At 35.9% G+C, this 22,082-nt stretch overlaps 2 long non-coding RNA genes across 2 annotated transcripts in view; one reads left to right on the top strand and one right to left on the bottom strand.

Annotated features, from left to right (window-relative positions):
* Nucleotides 1-22,082, top strand: part of LOC119518781 — a 161,159-nt gene that overhangs the window by 11,952 nt on the left and 127,125 nt on the right. The gene's annotated exons all lie outside the window — the stretch shown is intronic.
* LOC119518778 overlaps nucleotides 1-22,082 on the bottom strand; it is a 54,617-nt gene that overhangs the window by 29,020 nt on the left and 3,515 nt on the right. The window contains exon 2 of the long non-coding RNA XR_005213844.1: nucleotides 18,242-18,328. This is a non-coding gene — a long non-coding RNA (uncharacterized LOC119518778). The remainder of the gene's footprint in view (nucleotides 1-18,241; nucleotides 18,329-22,082) is intronic.

Below are 22,082 nucleotides of genomic sequence, written 5' to 3'. Positions count from 1 at the left end.
CCTGAAATAGAGAACAGAATCAAGGGAATAAAAGAAATACTAAAAAGTGTAACTAAAAGAAACTTTCCTGAAATGGAAAAAAAAAAAAAAAAAAAAAGAAAGAAAGAAAAAACTGAAAAAGCACACCACAAAGATGATAATGTTGTAATGTGGACCCAGAATGAACAAAATCATGATATATTCTTATAAAGTTAGAATGCTTTAAAGAAAAAGAAAAAAAAAATCATGTGGGCATCCAGGACAAAAATAGCATGACTATAAAGCAAAGAAAATTGTATGACCTTAAACTTTTAGACAGTATCACTATATGCCAAGAATAAATGGGTAGCATTTAAAATTCTCAAAAAGACTGTGAGCCAAAATGACTTTCAAGTTTAAAGGGTGCCACTGTTATTAACATATAAGAACTCAGAATATATTGTTGCTGTCCTGAAGTATATGCTAGAGAATAAGATTCAGACAATGAAAATGACCAGAAACATAAAAGGACTGGTGCTGAGTTTTACATATATAGTAATCTGTAGAATATAGCTGAGAGAGAGCTAAGAGATGAGTGACATATATAATCACTGTATATAGTACAGAGTATAATACTATATACCTGGACAATACAGACAGAGCACAACTATCAAAAAGGGGGAGAGATTAAGGAGAGCCAACATAAAATGCTTTAAAAAATATTTCTGGTGATTATATTGGTGGTAGTATTTGTAGTGTTATTCTGCAATGTTATGTGTAGAATATAGAATAAAACAAAGGAGCAATTTTGAGACATTTATATTCTATTATAACTTTTGTCCTTGTAAATCAGGACTCTGGTGTGGAAGAAAGGAATTGCAGATAGTTACAGAAGAAATAAAACCTCTATTTGAATTGGAAGTATTAGTATGAGCTCATGAGTTATTTCCTCTTTGATGTGCATATATCATTTCCAGCTCTGTTCACTAAAAAGGTGTAGACACAATGACCAACCCTGGAGCTCAGATTTGTGCTCTTATAATAAAATTTTCCACCAAAAGTAACTTTAGCTTCTTGCAGAAATTGTTGATTATTCATCTGAGGCAAAACAATTTCAAAATGAACCTTGGAAATCTTACTATTCTAGACAATAAGGAAATTTATGAGTACTAATAAGGTCATGTCAAAAGGATTCAGAAGACAGCTTGGAAAGACTATACTGGCCAATAATGGTACAATTTTAACTTTAGCAGTGATAATTGCAATGATCTAAAATCCATCAAATATATTTAAATTCATTATTTCACAATAGTTGGTCAAAATAAGAGAATGATAGGGAACCAACTCATTATCCTGAAAACTGGTAAATACAGCAAAAAAATCAAACTTTACCCTCCACCTTTCTTATATGTACTGCATCCTAGTAAACCTAGTAGCAGATGTGGGAAGGGTCTGTTTATAAAATTTTCCAGCTAATAAATAAAAAGGACGATAGAATTAAAATAGCATCATTTCACAAACCCCCAATAAAATAATGGTACTAGGCATTGACCATCAACAACTCTGAAGATCATAAAAGGAGAGACAAACAGTCATTATGTATGTTTTGTTAGAAGTTTAGAACTCAAGTCTGATCAAACCTCCAAATCCAGCTGCCAATGTGCACGGAATGGAGAGGGTAGAGAAAAATGTTGATTGTACCAAGAATATGTAAATCTTGGAATACTTGTACATTGAAATGTACCTAAAATCCATGAAATTATTTTTCTTGCTTAGCAACCCATGAAATTATTTTTCTTGCTCATTTTGAGCAAGACTAAGCTACAGTATCTAAGCAAGAATATTTGGGTAATAAAACTGTAAAACAATGCAAAAAAAAATCTTTGTGCAAAGTTAAGAATGGTGGTTACTTATTGGGGATGTGGAGGTGGATGGAGGGATTGTAATTGGAACTGGTCACTTGAAAGGTGCTTCTAGGCTGGCTAACAAAGTTGTATTTCTTTATTTTTTCCCCTACCCCCATCCTATCTCCTGTGTAACTTATTTTCTAGATTCTGACTCTGTGAGTTTGCATATTGTCATTATTTCATATCCGTGAGATCATACAATATTTGTTCTATTGGGTCTGGCTTATTTCACTCAACATGGTGTCTTCAAGGTTCATCCATGCTGTCACATGAATCAGAACTTCTTTCCTGTTTATGGCTGAGTAATATTCCGTTGTGTGTTTATAACACATTTTGTTTATCCATTCTTCAATTGATGGGCACTTGAGTTGCTCCCATCTTTTGGCAATTGTGGATAATGCTGCTGTGAGCATTGGTGTGAGTCTCCGATTTCAATTCTTTTGGGTATATACCTAGAAGTGGAGTTGCCAGTTCCTATGGTAATTATATACTTAACTTTCTGAGGAAATACCAAATTGTATTCTACAGTGGCTGCACCATTTTACATTGCCAGCATCAATGAATGCATTCATGTTTCTCCACATCCTCTCCAACACTTGTAATTTTCTGCTCTATTTTAATAGTAATCATTTTAGTGGGTATGAAATGATATCTCATTGTGTCTTTGATTTGCATTTCCATAATGGCTAATGATGTTGAACTTCTTTCCATGTGCTTTTTGGCCAATTGTGTATCTTCTTTGGTGACATGTCTATTCTTTCGTCCATACTAAAATGGTTTGTTTCTCTTTTTGTTGCTGACTTATAGGATGTCTTTATTTATTCTGGATATTAAGCTCTTGAAGGATATGTGATTTCCAAATATTTTCTCCCATTTTAGGTTTTCATTTTACTTTCATGATAAACCCTTTGAGATGCAAACATTTTTAATTTTGATGATTTTTGATTTATCTCTTTTTCCTTTTTTGATTGTGCTTTGGTTGTAAAGTCTAAGAAACCATTGCCAAAGAAAAAGTCTTGAAGATGCTTCCCTACATTTTCTTCTGAAGTTTGATAGTTATGGCTCTTATATTTAGGCCTTTGATCCATATTGAATTGCTTTTTGTATGTGGTATTAGGTAGAGATCCACCTGCATTCTTTGGCAAATGGAGATCCAGTTTTCCCAACACCATTTTTTGAAGAGACTCTTCTTTCTCAATTGATTGGTTTTAGCTCCCTTGTCAAAAATCAGTTGGCCATAAATTTTAGGGTTGATTTCTGTGCTCTCAAATAGATTCCATTTGTCTATATGTCTTATGCTTGTGCCAGAGTCATGCTATTTTGATTACTATGTTTTTGAGATAAGTTTATAAGATTGGGAAGTGTGACTCTTCCATGTTTCTTTTCTTTTTCAAAATGGCTTTGGCTATTCAGGGTCCCTTACTCTTCCATACAAATTTGATGATTGGCTTTTCCATTCCTGTAAAGCAAAAGTTGTTGTAATTTTGATTGAGAGTGTGTTAAATCTGTAAATTGCTTTGGGTATAATTGATATCTTAATGATATTTAGTCTTCTAATCCATGAGTATGGACAAAGTTCTATTACTTGATCTAGGTAGTAGATGAAATGTATTCATCTTATAATAATTCAGTAAGCCATGTATTTAATTTTGTGTGTTTCTGTGTCCATGTGTTATTTTACAATAGGACATTTTTAAAAAAAGTAGGTTGGTAGGTATGCAATGTTTCTAAATTTTAGCAATTTTGAAATTAAAAAAAAGAATGAAAAGCTACATGTTGGGAGAAAATATTTCCAAATCACATGAAAAAGTAGTAATGCATATTAACAAGTAAAATGGAAAAGATGAAATTATCACTTACCAAGAAATCCCAAATAAACCCCAAGAAATCCCAAATAAATAATATATTTCCTAAGCATCATGTTAATCCCTATGATTAACTAACTGTACTCTGCTGACTTTAAACAGTAAAGCAGTGAGAACTATATCCAATACTATCTTGAAATACCCTGCCTTCATTCTTCTGTGAAATAATGTATATTCTAATATTGAAGATTTTATCATCTAGCTGAGTTGTGAGATTTTACATTATATAAAACCTTTTCATTTAGGTTCACCAATTTCAAATAAGTCTGGTAAGTATCAAATGATCCTTAATTAGTGCATTTTATTTAAACATAGAATAGAGTTTGTTAGGTCCTATAGGCTCATATGGTGCATTGAATTCATTTTAAAATGAGGAGAAAAATCTATATGGCTGTGCTGGTTTGTATATATTATGTCCCCCAGAAAAAGCCATATTCCTTAGTGCAATGGGCAGACATATTAGTGTTGATTAGGTTGGAACCTTTTGATTGAGTGTTTCTATGGAGATATGACCCACCCAACTGTGAGTGACACCTTTGATTAGGGTGTGACCTCTTGATTGAATGTTTCCATGGATATATGACCTTGCCCATTCAGGGTGGGTCTTGATTAATTCACTGGAGTCCTACAAAAAGAGCTTACAGAGGGACCTCAGAGCAACTGAGAGTGACATTTTGAAGAGTAGCTGCGGCTAAGAGAGTCAAAATGCCCCAAGAGCAACATTTTGGAGAACGCCATTTTGAAACACCACCTGGGAGCAAGTAGATGCCAGCCATGTGCCTTCTGAGCTAAGAGAGGTTTTCCAGGCCCAATGGCCATCCTTCAGTGAAGGAACCCAATTGTTGATGCCTTACCTTGGACACTTTATGGCCTTCAGACAGTAACTTTGTAGTCAAATAAACCCCCTTTATAAAAGCTGCTCCATTTCTGGTGTTTTGCAAAACAGCAGCATTAGCAAACTGGAACAATGGCTTTATAGGCTAATTTCCTGCCACTTTTTGTTAGCTTACAGGCAACTAGCTTACCAGACCTTAAGATAATATAATTAAAATATCTTAAGACATGTTAAGAAACATAATATGCTGTAGTCTAGGAATTTGCATTAAAACACACACACCACCCTAATGCATACATGCACACAAAAACACATCAGATGACCCTTTAAGAATCAAACTCAATTGAATTTCTCCCCATTATTCATTCTAATAATAAGTTCATATTCTTTATTTCAGAATCTCAGAGACAATATTGAGAAACAAATACAAGCCATAATTTGATATGTAAGAATATACATGAGATCTAACATTTAGAGGATGTTCCTGTCCCTTCCTTTCCTAAATCCCCACTGGAAAGTGCTATGAAATATACCTAATTTTTGAAAATAAATTCTCCTTTTTCTTTAAGCAAGTATGAGTTCTTTTCTGTTATTTGTGAAGTATATTTCCATTCATTAATTTATTTTTAGTTGTAAAAATCTATGATTTCCACTATATTTGTCATACATATTCTTAATTCATTCTAATTTATTTTCCATATTTGAATAATTGAAAATTGGATTTTTGAGGTTTTTTTCTAAATTTATTAACTGCTTATTTTTTATGTAGATGAAAGTTATTGAATATGGTTTGTTTTATAATTAGTTACTGTACTAAACAATCACAAAACTTATATTTAAAACCCTATCATTTATCCTAAATTGTTTCATCAATTGGATGTCTATTGTTCTTGAAACATAGTAAAAAAATTACATGTACATTACACTTTGATGTTATTATCATTACCTCTATTTTAGAACTGTTTAAAAAAGTAAGACAGGAAGAGAAAGTTTAAGTAACTTTCTCACATCACACAGGGAACTGGTTTCAGAGCCAGGAACTAAACACAGTTAAGCAGACTGAGGCAAGGGCTTTATGAAGAGGAATACAACCTTTGAGGATATTTAACAGAGAGACTTACACTAGAGCATGCCTTAAGGAACTGTCATCTAGTAAATAGGTGATATTTAACCAGAGAAAGAAAATAATTAAAGCATTCTAAACAGAGGGAGCAGCATGGCATAAAGGCCATGCAATGTGAAGAAACATGGCCTGTTTAAGGAACTGATATGTGTTGCATGCACTGGGGACAGTGAAGTGTGTGTGAGTGGGGGAGGGGGAGGGGGCACATGTTTTGAGAAGACATTGAGATATAAGTAGGGACCAAGCCATGCAGGGCCTTGTGTGTTGCATTAAGTATTCTGGCCTTTCCAAAGAGAATCAGAGAGTAACTGGAGAATTTCAATTCCTTGTGGAGAGTGGGGGAGGGCATGAGGATAGAGAATTGACATACTTTGAGAATGCTATTTAAAACAATTACTGGGAATAAGGTGTGAGTGGGTAGGACATACTTGGTATAGAGAGATCTCTTAGTAGAGCCTTAGAGTAGTCCAAATGAAAGATGAGATGGGAAATGATGTTAATGTTTATTACGATGGTAATGGTGAAGATGGGGAAAAATGTCCAATTTTAGAGAGACGGCAGATTAATTAGAAATGTGCATGAGGAAGAGTGAGAAGATGCGAAAGTGTCATAGATGTATGAGTGAAGCAACTGGATAGATGGTCTCTCTCTGAGGTAGATAACACAAGAAAACCCATTTAGGGGAAGTTGCCATGGGGGTAACACTCAATTACTTCTTGATATACTCAATTGGTTTTGTTTTTGAATTATGTGAGTGGAAAAGTAAAAAGATAGATGTTATCTTAGATTCCATGCTGCTAAGATAAATTCCACAAAATGGGTTGGGTTAACAACAGGAATTTATTGGCTCACAGCTTCAGAGCCCAGAAGGCTTGCTTCCTCCCCAGGTTTGGTAACGTTCTTCCTGGCCAGCATCCTTGGGTTCCTTGACCTTCCCATCACATGGTAATATCCTCTCCTTTCTCTTCCAAGCTCCTCCTGACTTCTGGTTTCTGGCTCCTCCATGTGGCTTTCTCTCTATGTCTGAATTTCTTCTGCTTAGAAAGGACTTCAGTAATAGGATTGAGACCCAAACTGTCAATTGGCTACAAGTTAACCAAAAGCATCTTCAGGTCCTACTTATAATGGGTTCATACCTATAGGAATGGGATTAAGATTATGCTTTATTCTGAGAGGCAAAACTCAACCTACCACAGATAGAAAACAAAAAAATATCTAGGACTAATCATTGAGGAACTCAGAAATTTTAGCTGTTAGGTAGAACAGAACAAAACATGCAGAAGAGACAGTATTAGTATCCAAAGAGACAGAAGGAAAACCAGGATACATTAGTACTATGGAAGCCAAGGGAAAGTAATACATCAAAGAATGAGTTGTATCAAAGACACCTGATAGGCCAAGGAAGGTGTAGACGGCGTGTCCATTGCTTAGTATCCTAGATTGTCCTGGAAACTTTAAAGTTGTTTAGAAGAAGTGCTAAGTGGAATCCAAATAAGAGCACATTGACGTGTAAGTGGGAGGTGGAGATGAGGCAACAAAAATGATGATAAAGAGAACTCATTTAAAATTTTGTCTAGGAAGAAGAGAAAAAAGAAATAGAATGGTAACTAGAGTAGCACATTCCATAGCCCATGCCAAGTCATAATGAAATATCTTCATATAATATACTATTATAGATGCTATACCTCAATGTGTGTTATAATGTAATAATATGAACTAAATTACTAGGCAATTTTTATAATTTTGGTTATTTTTGGTTGAATGGTTGAAGAATGGTGAATACTCTTATTCAACTTTGCAATCCCATGTTTTTGCAACACAGTTACCTGCAACAAAGAAAGCACTCAGTAAATATTCATGTGAATGAGTGAAGCTCAGCATTCTACTGATGTTTTAAACAGTAGATAAAACATCTTAAAAGTGCCCACCTTCCAGTAGCTTTGAATTATTTCCAATTAGAAAGTACTTTATCAATATCCTATGTGCTTTTCTGTAGAAAGTACGCAAATGATTTCTAAACACAAAATATAAATTATCATCTAGCAAGTCTTATTTTTATCTGAAAAGAGAAAATAATCTACAAAGTTGAACTTTGTAAAGTGTTTATCATGAATAAAATGTATGATCATTTGTGTCAAAGAAATTTCCAAGGGTTTGAGGCTAAGTAACTAAATGAGTAATCATATAATCTACAGCATGCTTTAAAACATCCATAAATATATATTTCCCAATAAACTTGAACTGTACAAGTAAACGAAGTGATTCTTCTAAAAACTTATAAATATGTATAGCCACATAAAATGTATAAATCTGTATAATATATAAAAACTTGTAAATAATCCACAGTATTTACTGGAGAGCTCAGAGCAGCCCCACAGTAGAATACTTCACTAATGTTCCCATCCAACATGGTGACAGTTTACAGAGCCAGGCTGAACAAATCAAATATTCTGAGGCTCAGTTAAGAAAATAAAATGGCCCAAAAACTCTTTAAAGTCATGTTAGAGGGAATTAATGGATCTATAGGTTAATAACAAACATAGCAGAAACACCTTTAGATCATATTAAAATAATATAAAAACTAAAGACTTAATTATAGTCCTCCAGTATTACCTCACAGTCTCCAATTTTAGAATGAACCTATTAATTTCTACTCTGGAGGACAGACATTTTATTACCTTGTTCATGCTCGGAAAACTACTAGTAGTAAGAAGAATAATAATCATAATTCTCTGAGTTCTTCAATTCAGAAGCTTAAAGTTAAATATTTACAGAAATATGAATAATTAAATATAGGAAAAGTTAATTGAAGCTAAATTTTAAAAGATATCAGATAATATTTCTGAGAAATATAACTCCAAAGAAAAATTTGTTAGATTTTTGCTTGTAAATTTTAGTGAGAAGTGGTACTACATTTTTGGATCGTGGTTAAGAATTGTGCATATCATAGACCCCATTACCACTTAGGGGCTCTTAAATTGTTCTCTAGTTATTTAATTAGTTATTATTTGGTCAACAGACATCTTTCTAGCATATGATTGCTAGAGATGCTGAAACTCCAATCATTTGAAATTTGGCAAGGTCTTTACTGAATTCCAGTATCATTTAGTAAAAGTCTAATCTCTGCATTACTATCTTCCTAAAGCTTTGAAAGATACTTTTGAATAATACAATTTTTTAAAACATGGCACTTGCTCTCAAGGATTATCTGAACATTTAGAATAGTGAAGGCCGGTATAAAATTGGCTAGTTAGTATAGGACAAACTATAATATATAGTATGAGGTAACATAAGAAAGAAAAATTAATTCTTACCAATAAATATCCTATGAAAGATATAATTATTAGAAATCTGCTATATACCAGATACTAGGCACTATTTATTCAATATCATCCCATTAGCCTCTACTGCTGAAAATGGGACATTTATAATACAGTGAAGATACAATAATACCTTCAACACCTTGTGAAATTCTTGGAATATAATATATCTCAATAAATATACTTATTAATGCATAAATGTGTGACAGTGAATGACAATACAATAGTAAATGTTGAGTATTGTTTATAAAATATGTATTTGATCATGATGTAAGTTCTCTGTCCAGGCAGAGCAATAATATGTACATGAAAGAGATAGATCAAGTCTTTCTGAGGACAAAAATAATAAAATTCTGATGGAGAATGGCTAGTGTCTTCTAGTGGAAACATTCTGACACTCATTAAATACCTAGACAAGAAGATTGGGCCAGAATATAAATCACCCCTGCTTCCTTCATTGAGAAAGACATCTTGCTACTCAAAATATAACTTATTATTCGAAATAAACAGTGTTCTCAGTGATCTGGTTGATTTATGTATTTGTGCAAGCTTCTTACCTCATTACAAACCAGTAATAAGTAACATGTTTCCCAGCAGCCAGGTGTGGACTGCACTTTATATAGAGCTGAACTAGATAACTTGGTTTCTGTTAGCCTGAACCAAACTTTTTGAAAGCTGGCATTTCCTTAGTTGCCTTAGTGCACTTATTAGCAATCTGTGTGTGAGTCTGGCTTTAATACAAATTGTTCCTGTGTCATCTTCTAGGAATTTGGAGAAGTTCTGATCAAAAGGTATTAGTCTCCATAATGCATGCTGTAGACTGTAATGGTTATCTGTTATTATTGAATGCCCTTTATTCATTACTTGACATATAGTAGGTGATCAATAAATGTGTAGAATATATAAGTGAGCACTGAAGTATTTTATTATTGCTGCATCAATTTATTAATTGATGTTTTATGATTTTTTTATGTCTGCCATTTATCTAATTAATTAACACACTTCATTTCTGATCCTATCATCTAGAATTGATTTCATGTTTAAAAATTTACTTTGAAATATTCATCCTTTCTCTTCAACTTATTTGAATGCTTAGTAATACCAGAGAATAATCCATTTTATTAATTTGGATTCAATATACTCATTTTTTTCCATGAACTGACATACTGATATTAACATAAAAGCTGAACTTATCTAAATACTGTAATGTTACTCTCCTCAATTAGGTTTACATATTATATAAAATTTACTTAGGTGAGTGGGATAAAAATGAATTCAAATACATATATTTATATTAGCATATGCATTATAAATTAGTTTATATATCAATACTATAGATTTTTAAGCCCTTTTGACAAGGGCTTAATTTACTTTTTATTTTATTTTAAATTTGAAAGATAGGTTTTGAGAAAAGATGTGTTGTAACCAAAATGTAATTTGATGTCATCACAGTTAAATGTTTCAGGTATTTAAGCAGGAAGACAGACCATCCAAAGGTGAGAAGCAATGCCCAATTTGCATCCACAGGGGTTGACCATCAATGACTTCTTTTTCTCTACCTTTCCTAAGATAATTGTTGTCCCCAAGTCTCCTCTGATCTCTGAAACATGTCAAAGACAGGCAAGGGTATCCCCAGAAGAGATGAAAGAAATTAGTAGGGGTAAATTCTGATGGTACTTTAATAGTTATGCACTTGTAGATTTTGTTATAGCTCTTTTAACTATCACAATTTATTTCCAATAATTATTCTTACACTTGATTTATATTACCAAGTCCCTTTGTGTGGTTAATGCCTTTTATTGGTGTGCCCACTAATTGTTTTACTAAGCACATTTCATGAGGTGTTATCAATGTTTGAAATCTGTTAATCTCCCCTTTTTCTCTTCTCACTGCTATACTTCATATTTCTTAATAACTCATCTCACTTACTGTTGCCTAGAAGGTCGAGAACTGCTTGTCATTTAGAGACATATTAACTCTTTCTGGTCGCTAGAAGAAGCAGTTTATTAAATGGATTCTGGGTACTTGACACAACTTATTGCAGTTTCAACGAAGAAGAGATTTATTCTATCTCACTCAAAGGATCAGGTCAAATACCCTTTCTCCCCTCCATTTCCCACAATTGCTAAAGATATAATTTGGACTCCATTTTAAACTAAATCCTTGGATGGGTAGGACTCTGAGTCCCTCTAAATCCAGCTAGCACTACATTTAGTGCTTATGTTTTATGAGGTACAGGGCTGTAGCATCTTGTTCTCAGGGTTAAGCTCTCAAGATGGGGGAAAGCTTTCTCTTCAGAGACCTGAGACTTTAAACTCTCCCTATTCAGAGACACCTCATTCTCAATATGAAAGCATTTAAAAGGGGCTGCAGAAATTATTTTCATCCTTAAGAACACCTCAGTCAGCCAAAGAGATGAAGGTCACTCTTTTTGCTTCACTGTTCTTTGAGTTTCATATAATTTGTATAGAGAGAAATTCATTTCCTTCCTCTTATGTTTTCTCATTTTAATAGTTCTTTGTGTGTTTTTTTGGTGGCACTGCTACGTACAAATAGCTCCACAAAGCAAAGATCAAAATCATATTCAATTATGGTGTTATGTAATTATAAATTCCATAGTAATCACAATAGAAAATTTTCTTTATCTCTAAATGGTTAAATCACTTATATTGGTTACGTCTACTTTATTTTTCTAAGTGTGTTGTGTGATTAACACTTTTTATTGGTTTGTACCTGAATTAAATTTTCAGACTTAATTAGTGTTGTATAACATTGCAGATACTGCCATAAGGTAACATTTTAATTTTTGTCTGAGGAGCTTGTGATGGAGCAAGCAAGTTGCTCCAGTTCAGCATTGCAGGAGTAAACAAGTGCAGAAACAGGAGTCTAACAAGGAAGTGAAGCAGAAATGGGTTAACTGTGAACAGGACAAGCAAAAGAAGTGCTAGCAGTTTCAGGCATGGGCTTTTTTTTTTTTTTTTTTTTATAAAATGGGGAGTTATTTCACTACACAGTTACAGTCTTAAGGCCACAAAACGTCCAAGGTAACACATCAGTAATCGGGTACCTTCACTGGAGATGGCCAATGGCATCCGGAAAACCTCTCTTAGCTGGGAAGGCACATGGCTGACGTCTGCTGCAAAGTTCTGGTTTCAAAATGGCTTTCTCCCAGGATGTTCCTCTCTAGCAAGCTTGCTCCTCTTAAAAACGTCACTCATAGCTGCACTCCGTTCAGTCTCTTCGAGTCAGCACATTTATATGGCTCCACTGATCAGGGCCCACCCCGAATGGGCGGGGCCACACCTCCATGGAAATATCCCATCAGTTATCATCTACAGTTGAGTGGGGCGTATCTCCGAATCCAAACATTCCAACTTAATCCCTACTATTATATCTGCCCCACAAGATTGCATCAAAGAATATGGCTTTTTCTGGGGGACATAATACATTCAAACCGGCACATTCCACCCCCTGGGCCCCAGAAAAACATATTCTTTCCAAATACAAAGTACATTCATCCCACAATACCACAGAAACTTAAATCATTTCAGTAACAATAGTTAAGTACAAGATCCCATCAAAATCAAATATAGGCGTGGTCAGTCCTAAGGCATACTTTTCCTTTAGCTTTGGATCTGTGGACTTAGAACAAGTTATATGCTTCCAATATACAAAGGAGGGACATTCATAGGATAAACATTTCCATTCCCATAAGGAGAAAGAGTAAGGAAAACAGGGTTAACAGGACCAAAACAGTTCCTAAAACCTGCAGGACAAACTCCATTAGATTTCAAAGTCTGAGAGTCATTAACAGAATAACGTTGCATCCTTGGGGCTTGAGAGAGTGGGAGTCTAACCCTTCCTAAGGGCCTTTGTGGCAGCCCTTTCCTCTCCAAACACTTAGGTGAGTTCTCCAACATACCCACACATTGGGAAGACCACCTTCTCGGCCCCACCCTCCTCAAACATCGGGGCAGCTCCCGGATTCCCTTCCATCTCCGGGGCACACACTCAACCCCTTCAGAACAGTGGGGTGGCAGCCAGGCTCTCCCCAATTTCCTGGAAATGTGCTCCACCCTCTTTGGGACCTCGGGTGGCAAAACTCTTCCAGAGCATCGAGGTGGAATGCCCACCCTCGACCTCCGGGGCAAACTCACCCTTTCCATGCATGTGGGCTGCTCCACTCTCCCAGCCCAAGGCCTCTTGACTCCAGACCTCAACCTCCATGGCTCTGTCTTTGAAGAAATTTTTCCTGCAATTTGTTCCTTGTCTGTCTCCTCCAGTCCAGACTGGCAGCGGCTCTGTCTATAAAGTTCTCACAAAAGTTCTGTTGGCTTTGCATGAAGCACGCAGGGGTCAAAGCCATCAGACAATAGGAGTTTCCACAAATCCTTTCTGGATAATTCCATCTCCAATCTTGGCTTGTACTGAAATGGCAGCTGGGTTCCATGTTTGGTTACATCCTCACATTGGGCTGTAGCTTCTGGGATTCCACCCCCCGGAAGCTCATAATTTTGCAAGCCATCAGCTTCTGGTTTCTTTGAACCCATGAGTTCAGTTCTAAGTTTATCTCTCTTTGCTCGCATTTTACTATAAGCTGCAAGGAGAAGCCAGGATACATCCTCCACATGTAGTCTGGAGATCTCCTCAGCTAAATATTCCAGGTTGTTGCTTCCAGATTCTTCCTTCCATATGACACCAAGACTCAATTTTGCCAAATTCTCTGCCACTTTAAAACAAGGATTGCCTTTCTTCCAGTTCACAGCAACACATTGATCATCTCTGTTCAAGGCCTCATCAGAAGTATCTTTAGAGTCCATATTTCCACAAACAGTCTCTTTAAAGCAGTTTTGTCCTTTTCTATCAAGCTCCTCACAATTCTTCCAGAATATTCCCCTTATCCATTTAAAAAGCTGTTCCAACATGTTTGGTATTTGCAAACTCAGCAGCAAAAGCACCCCACTTCTCTGGTACCAAAATCTGTTTTAGTTTGCTAATGCTGCAGAATGCAAAACACCAGAGATGGATAGGCTTTTATAAAATGGGGGTTTATTTCACTACACAGTTACAGTCTTAAGGCCACAAAATGTCCAAGGTAACACATCAGTAATCAGGTACCTTCACTGGAGATGGCCAATGGCATCCGGAAAACCTCTCTTAGCTGGGAAGGCACATGGCTGGCGTCTGCTGCAAAGTTCTGGTTTCAAAATGGCTTTCTCCTGGGATGTTCCTCTCTAGCAAGCTTGCTCCTCTTAAAAACGTCACTCATAGCTGCACTCCTCAGGCATGGGCTTTTATGCCAAAATCCTGGAGGGATCCCTGGACCAGAGTGGAAAGAAACATGATGTCTTGTGTGTCAGTTGTCAGCCCTGTAGCAATGAATTTTGCCAAGTGAAAATTCTCCTACTGCACTAGTCTTACACAGTCAAAACCAAAAATTCAGAGGAAAATAACAGTAGGCGTGGAGGGCAACATGGAGTGGGAAGGATGATGGGGCATATCGTAGGAATAGCTTCAGGAATAGTTCACCTAGACCCAACTTCATGTTATCGATGTCAGGAGCTGCCTGCTGGAATCAGCTGCTTTCCTTTGAACACACATCCGCCCTCCACCTGAGCCAGGTGTTCTTAATTACCAGTTCAGTCAGGCAGGGAATGCAGGGATCACATCCTGTCTTCACAGACACTATGTTAAACCTCTGAGCTTGCTGCCAAAAAGGAAAATCAAACAAACAAACAAAATCCTGTCTTAGTTATAAAAAAATGTTTTCTCATTGCAGGAACCAGATAGCTGCCCTCCTACCTGCCTCACTCCTCAGCCTTCCCTGGGTCCCTGCAGCTCTCCTACTTTCTGGCTTGCAGGGAAGATCATCTAGGTGAGAAATGGGACTGTCGCAAGATGATCGGCTTGAGTTAAGGGTTGTGGTACCTATTTGATTGGCTAATTATGGTAGTAATAATCATGAAGGCAAACCTTCCATAGTGTTATTTGTTCTGTGCTGAGTGCTTTGTTTATTTTATCTCACTTAATTCTTACATCAATACTAGGTAGACTTTGTTAACGCCCATTTTTATACAGATGAAATGTGAAGCACAGAGAGTTTGTGTTAAAAATATTTCATGAATATATGAATATTCAAATAGATTCAGCCAACATGAATATTTATTGAGTCCCTTGATGTAGTCCTGCCCTCGCGGGAATTATGTCTTATTGCATAGAAAGGAAGGGAGGAAGGTGGGAAAACAGTCAGCATTAAGTTCTGGAGGGAAATGTAGGACTCCAAGAACAGCATATGACAATGCCCTAGGCATATTTAATCTGTTAAAGCAGTTATGGTGCAAAGAAGCAAGACCCATAGTTTGGGAAGTCAAAGGGGATAAAGGGCATTCTTCAAAGCATGCAATGGGTGAGCTCTGAGTCTCTTGCAAGGATGTTTGATCTCTGCCCTATTTTATAATAGTTACTGCCTGTGGGTGGCCACAGGGTTAATTGTGGCCAGAAGGGGCCCTAAGGCCTTTGGGTAATTCCTTCCTGGAAGAGATTCTAGGACCAAATACGCAGAAAATAATGCACATACATGACAGGTTTTTTTTTCTTTTGCACTTGGAATCATCTACCTTGCTCTATATACTCTGAAATTCATGTCCTTATGGTTCTTGTCTGTCTTTTGCTTCTGGTCTATTTTTTGTCCTTACTCTCTTTGCATGTGCCAAGAATTGACTTGTAAATTAGAACTTACCTAGTTATTTTAGCTGTTTTGCTGACTGGCGATTACTCCAGCTTGATTCTTATTAAAAAGAAAAATAATAATTCTAGCTCTGCCTTGATGACTAGCCTCTGCTCCCTCCCCTCCCCCAAAAAATATTTGCCTACTCTTTCAAAATCATTGGACTGAACAGTTACTGCTATTTTCTCTAGTTTCAGTTCTGACAATTATATTCTATCACAGAAAATTTTCTAGGATGACTTCTGTGATTTATATTCTATGTCTGCCTAATCCTTTCCCATTGTCCAAGTAATTCAGAATTTTTTAAACACCTGCCACATTTAAAATGGGAGCAGTACATTCCTTGGTTACTTGGGAGAAATGAAAGATAGAAATGACTTTAATTACCCAGTCCTGGCCAAGATTCTGTGTATAATGGAAACCAAGATCCTCATGGTTATGGCATTATTCCCCTTGAAGGCAGTGTGGACCTGGAGACATCGAGCCCTGGGGCTGCTCAGATCCCCACCTTTCCTCTCAGTGAGAGACAGACTTGTAGTTCTTAATCTCTGGACATCATTCTAACAAGACAAGTGGAACGAAAACCATACAACCAGAGCCCAGATTATTTTTATTTTTCTCCTTTCCTCCCACCTGCATCCTCTATCTACTATAGCAAAGCCACTGCTACTCCCCCCTCCAAACCTGTTATATCACAATTGGAGCCGGAGACTGTCTTCTATTTTTCAAAGGCTTATTTACACCCAAGACTTAGGTAGAGAAAAGGGGATCTCACTATTGGCTCTAAGTGCTCCATTATTTTACTAAACAAGACAGATTTAATAAAGTTATTTTATTGGCAGTGTGTAAGTAATTGTCTTTTGTATCATGGAGTATTTTAGTCAAATCATACTCAAACAAAGTACCCTGATTATATCAATGAGAATCTCAGCTTCTATTTTGAAGGTTAAAAATCACTAATATTTGGATATCGACCTTTTTTTCTTCCCCAGTTGTCTCATCTTTAAGATGGGGAACATAATAGGACCTACTTCAAAGTGTATTAAATAAGTTGGTTTAAGTAAAGTACTTAAAAAGTCTGGCACATAGTCAATTTTAAATGATATTATTGCTATTATTATTATTTTCCCATACCAAGTTCCAAAGTGTAAATTTTATATGTATATGCACATATATGATATTTAAGAATTATCCTGTATATTGCCTGAGATTTTCTCCAAATATTTTTGCGTGGCATTTTTTTTTTTTCTTTTAATAGCACAAATTTAGGAATCAGGAAAACCTGGGTTAGTGTCCCACATCTGTTGCTTATTAGATGAGTGATTTTGGGTAGATTATTATCCTCTCTAATCTTGAGGTCCTTTGTATATAAAATGAACATACTCATTCTAACTTCACAGAGTTGCTATAAAAAATGCCTGTAGCACAGAGAACATGTTAGCTTTCATTTAATCCTCATTTATATATGGTAGCTATTATTAGCAAACAAATATTTGTATGTGATGGTGAGGGGAAGGTAACTCAAAATGTCTGCAAGATACATTTTGGTTAGATAAATTTGAGCTACACCTTAAATAGTCTATCTGTTAAAGTCTTGAAAGGTATAGTCAAATACACAAGTCCTTGGGACTACAATAAACAGGCTCAGGAAGGAAGTTCAGTTTTGAAAGGATCACTTTTCTCATTCAAGGGTAGTAGTGGCTTCCCTGATATGCCCCAGGGCTCATCACAATCCCTTCTGGTCATCACAGATACTGGATGTCAGCATGAAGTGACAACTGGAAAAGTCAACTTGCTTCAATGTAGCATCTTTTTAAATTTACCTAAAAGTAAAGTAATGAACTTCCCTTGGTCTGAGTCTCCTAGGGCTGTCATAACAAATTACGTCAAATTTGGTGTATGAGTTAGGGTTCTCTAGGGAAACAGAATCAGGTGAGAGATATCTATAAATATAAGATTTATAAAAGTGTGTCATGCAGCTGTGGGTATGCATGATTCCAAATTCCATAGAACAGGAAGCAAACTGGCAACTCCAATGAAGATGTTTGATGAACTCCTCAGGCAGCAAACTGGCTACTTCCACGAACACCTCAGGAAACACTTAGCTGGCCAACTGAAGAAGTGAAGTTCCTCTATCTGTCTCGCTTAGAAGTCCTCAACTGATTGGATTAAATCCAGCTGACTGCATTCTCTCATTGTGGAAGACATGCCCTTCGTTGACGTCATCAATCACAGCTGCAGCCAATTGACTGATGATTTAATAAACCAGCCTGTTGGTTTATTAACCAGCCACAAACATCCTGGCAGCAACAGTTATGCCAGTGCGTGCTTGATCAGACAGCTGGGTACCATCACCTGGCTAAGTTGACACATGAACCTAACCATCACACTTGTTGACGTAAAACTACAGAAATTTATTGTCTCAGTTATGGATGCTAGAAGTCTGAAATCAAATTGTACGCAGGGCAGTGTCCTCTGAAACCCGTAGGGGAGGCTCCTTCCTTACCTTGGTGTTCCTTGGGTTGCAGCTGCCTCACTCCAATCGCTGTTGTCATTTGGCTTTCTGTCTGCATATGTCTGCATCTCTTCTCTTCTAAGTAGGGCAGAATATTAAATTGAGGACCCACCTTAGTCTGTTGTAACCTCATCTTAGCTCATCTCATCCATAACAACTCTATTTCCAAGTAAGTTCACATTCTGTGGTACCACGAGTTGGACTTTAACATAACTTATTGGGAGGCACAATTCAACTCATAACAGTCTCTTTCAGTATCTCTGTCCCTCTTGATGTCTCATATCTGCATGTGTGCACACACACCCTTAACTCGGCTGTGCCATTATAGTTATGACTTTACAGGAATATGGAATTCTTTGGATACCAACCTGCAAAATACGTTACATTAAAATATAAAGTGGAAATTCATTCAAAGATACTGATATACTAGTGATCTGCTAAGAATGACCTCTATTGGAATAGAGACAGGGATTACCAATACTACTTAGAGATAGCTCCTTTGTCTAAGAAAGTATTTTGTCCTTTCTGACCATGATGTGTAAGTGTGAATGCATGAAAAATTATATAAAGCTTTGAACTTTTAATAATAAATGGTATTATTTTGCAAACATTAGGAATAAAGGTAATATTTTGTTTTCAATCATATTAAGAATGATATTAACTCCAATAAATGTGTGCTTCCAAGTTAGTCTATAATTTAATTCTTAAAGGGCTTTTTTGTTTCATTTACTAAGTGTACTGGTTTGGAACTGTTATGTACTACAAACAAGACTCTGTTCTTTTAATCCATTCTTGTGGGAGCAGACCTATTGTTGATTGCAACTTTTTGATTAGGTTGTTTCCATGGAGATGTGACCCAGCCCATTCAGGATGGGTCTTACTCCCCTTGCTGGAGTCTTCTATGAGAGGATAAAAGACAGATGAAACTCAGAGAACTCAGAGAGGCTAAGAGAACTTAGAGACACATTTTGCAGAGACATTTTGGAGACAGCCACTGAAACCAGAGGCCAGGAGAGAAGGAACAGCAGATGTCACCATGTGCCTTCCCATGTGACAGACGAACCACAGATGCCAGCTGCCTGTTCTCCAAGAAAATATCTTCCTCTTGATGCGTGGACATTTTCATGGCCTTAGAATTTTAACTTGTAACTTAATAAATCCCCATTGTTAAAAGCCAACCCATTTCTGGTATATTGCTTTCTGGCAGGTTTAGCAAACTGAAACACTAAGTAATAGACCCAAGAGGCATAATAAGTAGACTATTCATGCATATAGCATATTATACAGTACATATTCACTTACAACTACTGCTTTGAATATTCAGAAAAAAAATACAAAAAATTAAATTCAATTAATATTTTTCCTCCTTCTGTTTGCTTTAGGAAGACAGTGTTTCTCCATAAGTGTTTTTAATCTCTAGGCTCATTTCCTCTAATTAGGAGTTACAAATAAAACCTCACCCTCCCCAGATTAAAAAAAAAATGCCAGGGAGAATAAAGGAAAAAAGCATAGATGAGTCTACAAATATTTGGAACTCCAGCTCTCCAAGCCATTTTCAAGGCTTTAGCTAAACCCGACACTGCTCCCAGAGAGAAAAACAGAGCAAGGAGATGAACAAAATGTGTAACAGAGCACAGAGGGAAGGGGAAGAGGTGAGGGATTTGTTAGGTTTTTATTACCTGAGGTACCCTGTGTCCAGGAGCAGCTCATTTTAGAAGCAAAAGTGGAACTAATATTTGAGAAGTATTAAAAGTAACCTAGGCATTGAGGATTATCACTAACTGCATCACAATCTTCTAAGTATATTTATTTTTTAAGCCACAAAGAATGTGGATACTACCATTATACTTCCAGAAAAAGGGGGGACTTTGTCATATAATTAGTAATTCTGTTTATATTTTTGAAATGTCTCTGAATGAAGTCTTCTACACTTGCCAGACCCCAAAGACATAAACATCTTTGAATAAGAAGAATATATTATAGTGACATTTTAGTAACTTTGATTTTCATAAGACTTGTATATCAGTTTACTTGTTATAACCCATTCCATTAACTTACTCAAATTTTGCCAATTTCTCTATTTTTCAAGTACTTTAATTTTTAGAGATGAACAGGAAACAGTTGGATGCAAAAAGAAAGCCATGCAAACCTCTGAATGTGTAGAGAAATTTCTGATTGTGTTAAAATTAAGTTTCTTTTGTTTCCTCCAGGCATCTTACAGTGAATGTTCATTATGGGTTACAAAGTTTGATTCCATAAAAGTTTTTCCATTCAATCAGAGTGAATCAAAATGAGTGGTTCTTAACAGGGGTGATTCTGTCCCCCAAATGACAATTGGCAATTCTGGAGACATTTCCAATTGTCAATAGTGGGTGGGGGTCTGTATGGTCAGTGGTGGTAGTGGTGCTACTGGCATCTAATGGATAGAGGCCAGAAGTATAAGCCCCAAATATTAATTGTGTTGAGGTTGAGACATACTGCACTAGTCAAAATTAATTTAAACTGGAGAGGGAGAGGGGGGCGAATTAAGTTGCACCTGGAAAAATGGCGAAAAACAGGCTTGAAGTTAGATCTGGGGCCATTCTTGGATAGTACATAGACTTTAACATATCAATGATTTCAACTTCAGTAGTACATATCCTGCTCCTTATTTTCTCCAATGGAGATTTTAATTATCATGTTATTTTGGGGTTTCTTCACATTCTTTACTTTACATATATGTCTTTATCTTAATCTTTCCTTTTATTGAATTTCTTTCTTAAATACATTATTTTGTGTTTTAAAACTACCAAGAAGATGTTTCTAAATAAGTATTTTTTGTAGAAGAATGACTCTAGAGATATTCTCAACTTTCAATGTATTAGAACAGTGGTCAAGAGCATGGGTTTTGGAGCCAGACAGACTTCAAACAAATATTGCCACTTATCAGATGTTTGGCTTTGGGGAAGTGAATTAACCTCCCTGAGTTTCAGGTTTCTTATCTATACAACGGGACTAACAATATCTAGGACCACATAAGTTAAAGACTATAAAATACATTACTTAGTGTTTGGAACATAAATACTGAAGAGATAGATGGCCTCATACATGTATTTACTCTTATTGAATAAATACAGCCATAACCAAACATGGTAGTTAGCAATGGACACTATGTTTGTAGTGTACTTATACCCCTTCAATATCCACTTGGTTCTTGACTGCTTCCTTTTCTCAGTTCTAAATCTAAGCACTGAAAATAGCTCCCAACCTGTTCAAGTGACATGGATCCTTACTTCAAAACATTGCTGAATTATAGCTTTTTCTTCCTCAGCCACTTATCTGAAATGAATCTGTAAAATTCTCTGATGCATTTTAGAAGCATTTTAGCTGGTGATTGTGTATAAACCCAGACTGAGAATAAAGTATCAGCAGACGGTAAACAACATATTTTCACTGGGCAATGAGAGAAAATTATATTTCTTCAAATGTGGTTTTTGAAATAAGGGGTATTCTCTTCCCAAATTTGTTTCAGGGATAATAGATCAAATTATTACCTTCCTAATTTTTTCCCGATTGAAGTCAGTGAGAAATCATGACTGGAACTAATTATTTACATAATAAATAAAAATCAGAAAGGAGGAAATTTATGAACAAGAAAAGATAATAGTTATAAAAAGTGACCCAGAGAAACTGGAATATTTACATTTGCATTGCAATTATTTGTATTTATATACACCTTAAATTGAATAATTAAGCCAACAAATTAAAATAACTCACCATTAAACCACAGAATGTGGAGATTTTAAATGAACTTTTTTTTTAAATATAAGATGTTTAGATGTAATTAAAATCT

The sequence above is a fragment of the Choloepus didactylus genome, chromosome 2 (genome assembly GCF_015220235.1).
Source record: "Choloepus didactylus isolate mChoDid1 chromosome 2, mChoDid1.pri, whole genome shotgun sequence".
Lineage (NCBI taxonomy): Eukaryota > Metazoa > Chordata > Mammalia > Pilosa > Megalonychidae > Choloepus > Choloepus didactylus.
Note: the sequence above shows the minus strand (reverse complement) of the source record. Positions and strands in the feature narration are given on the sequence as shown.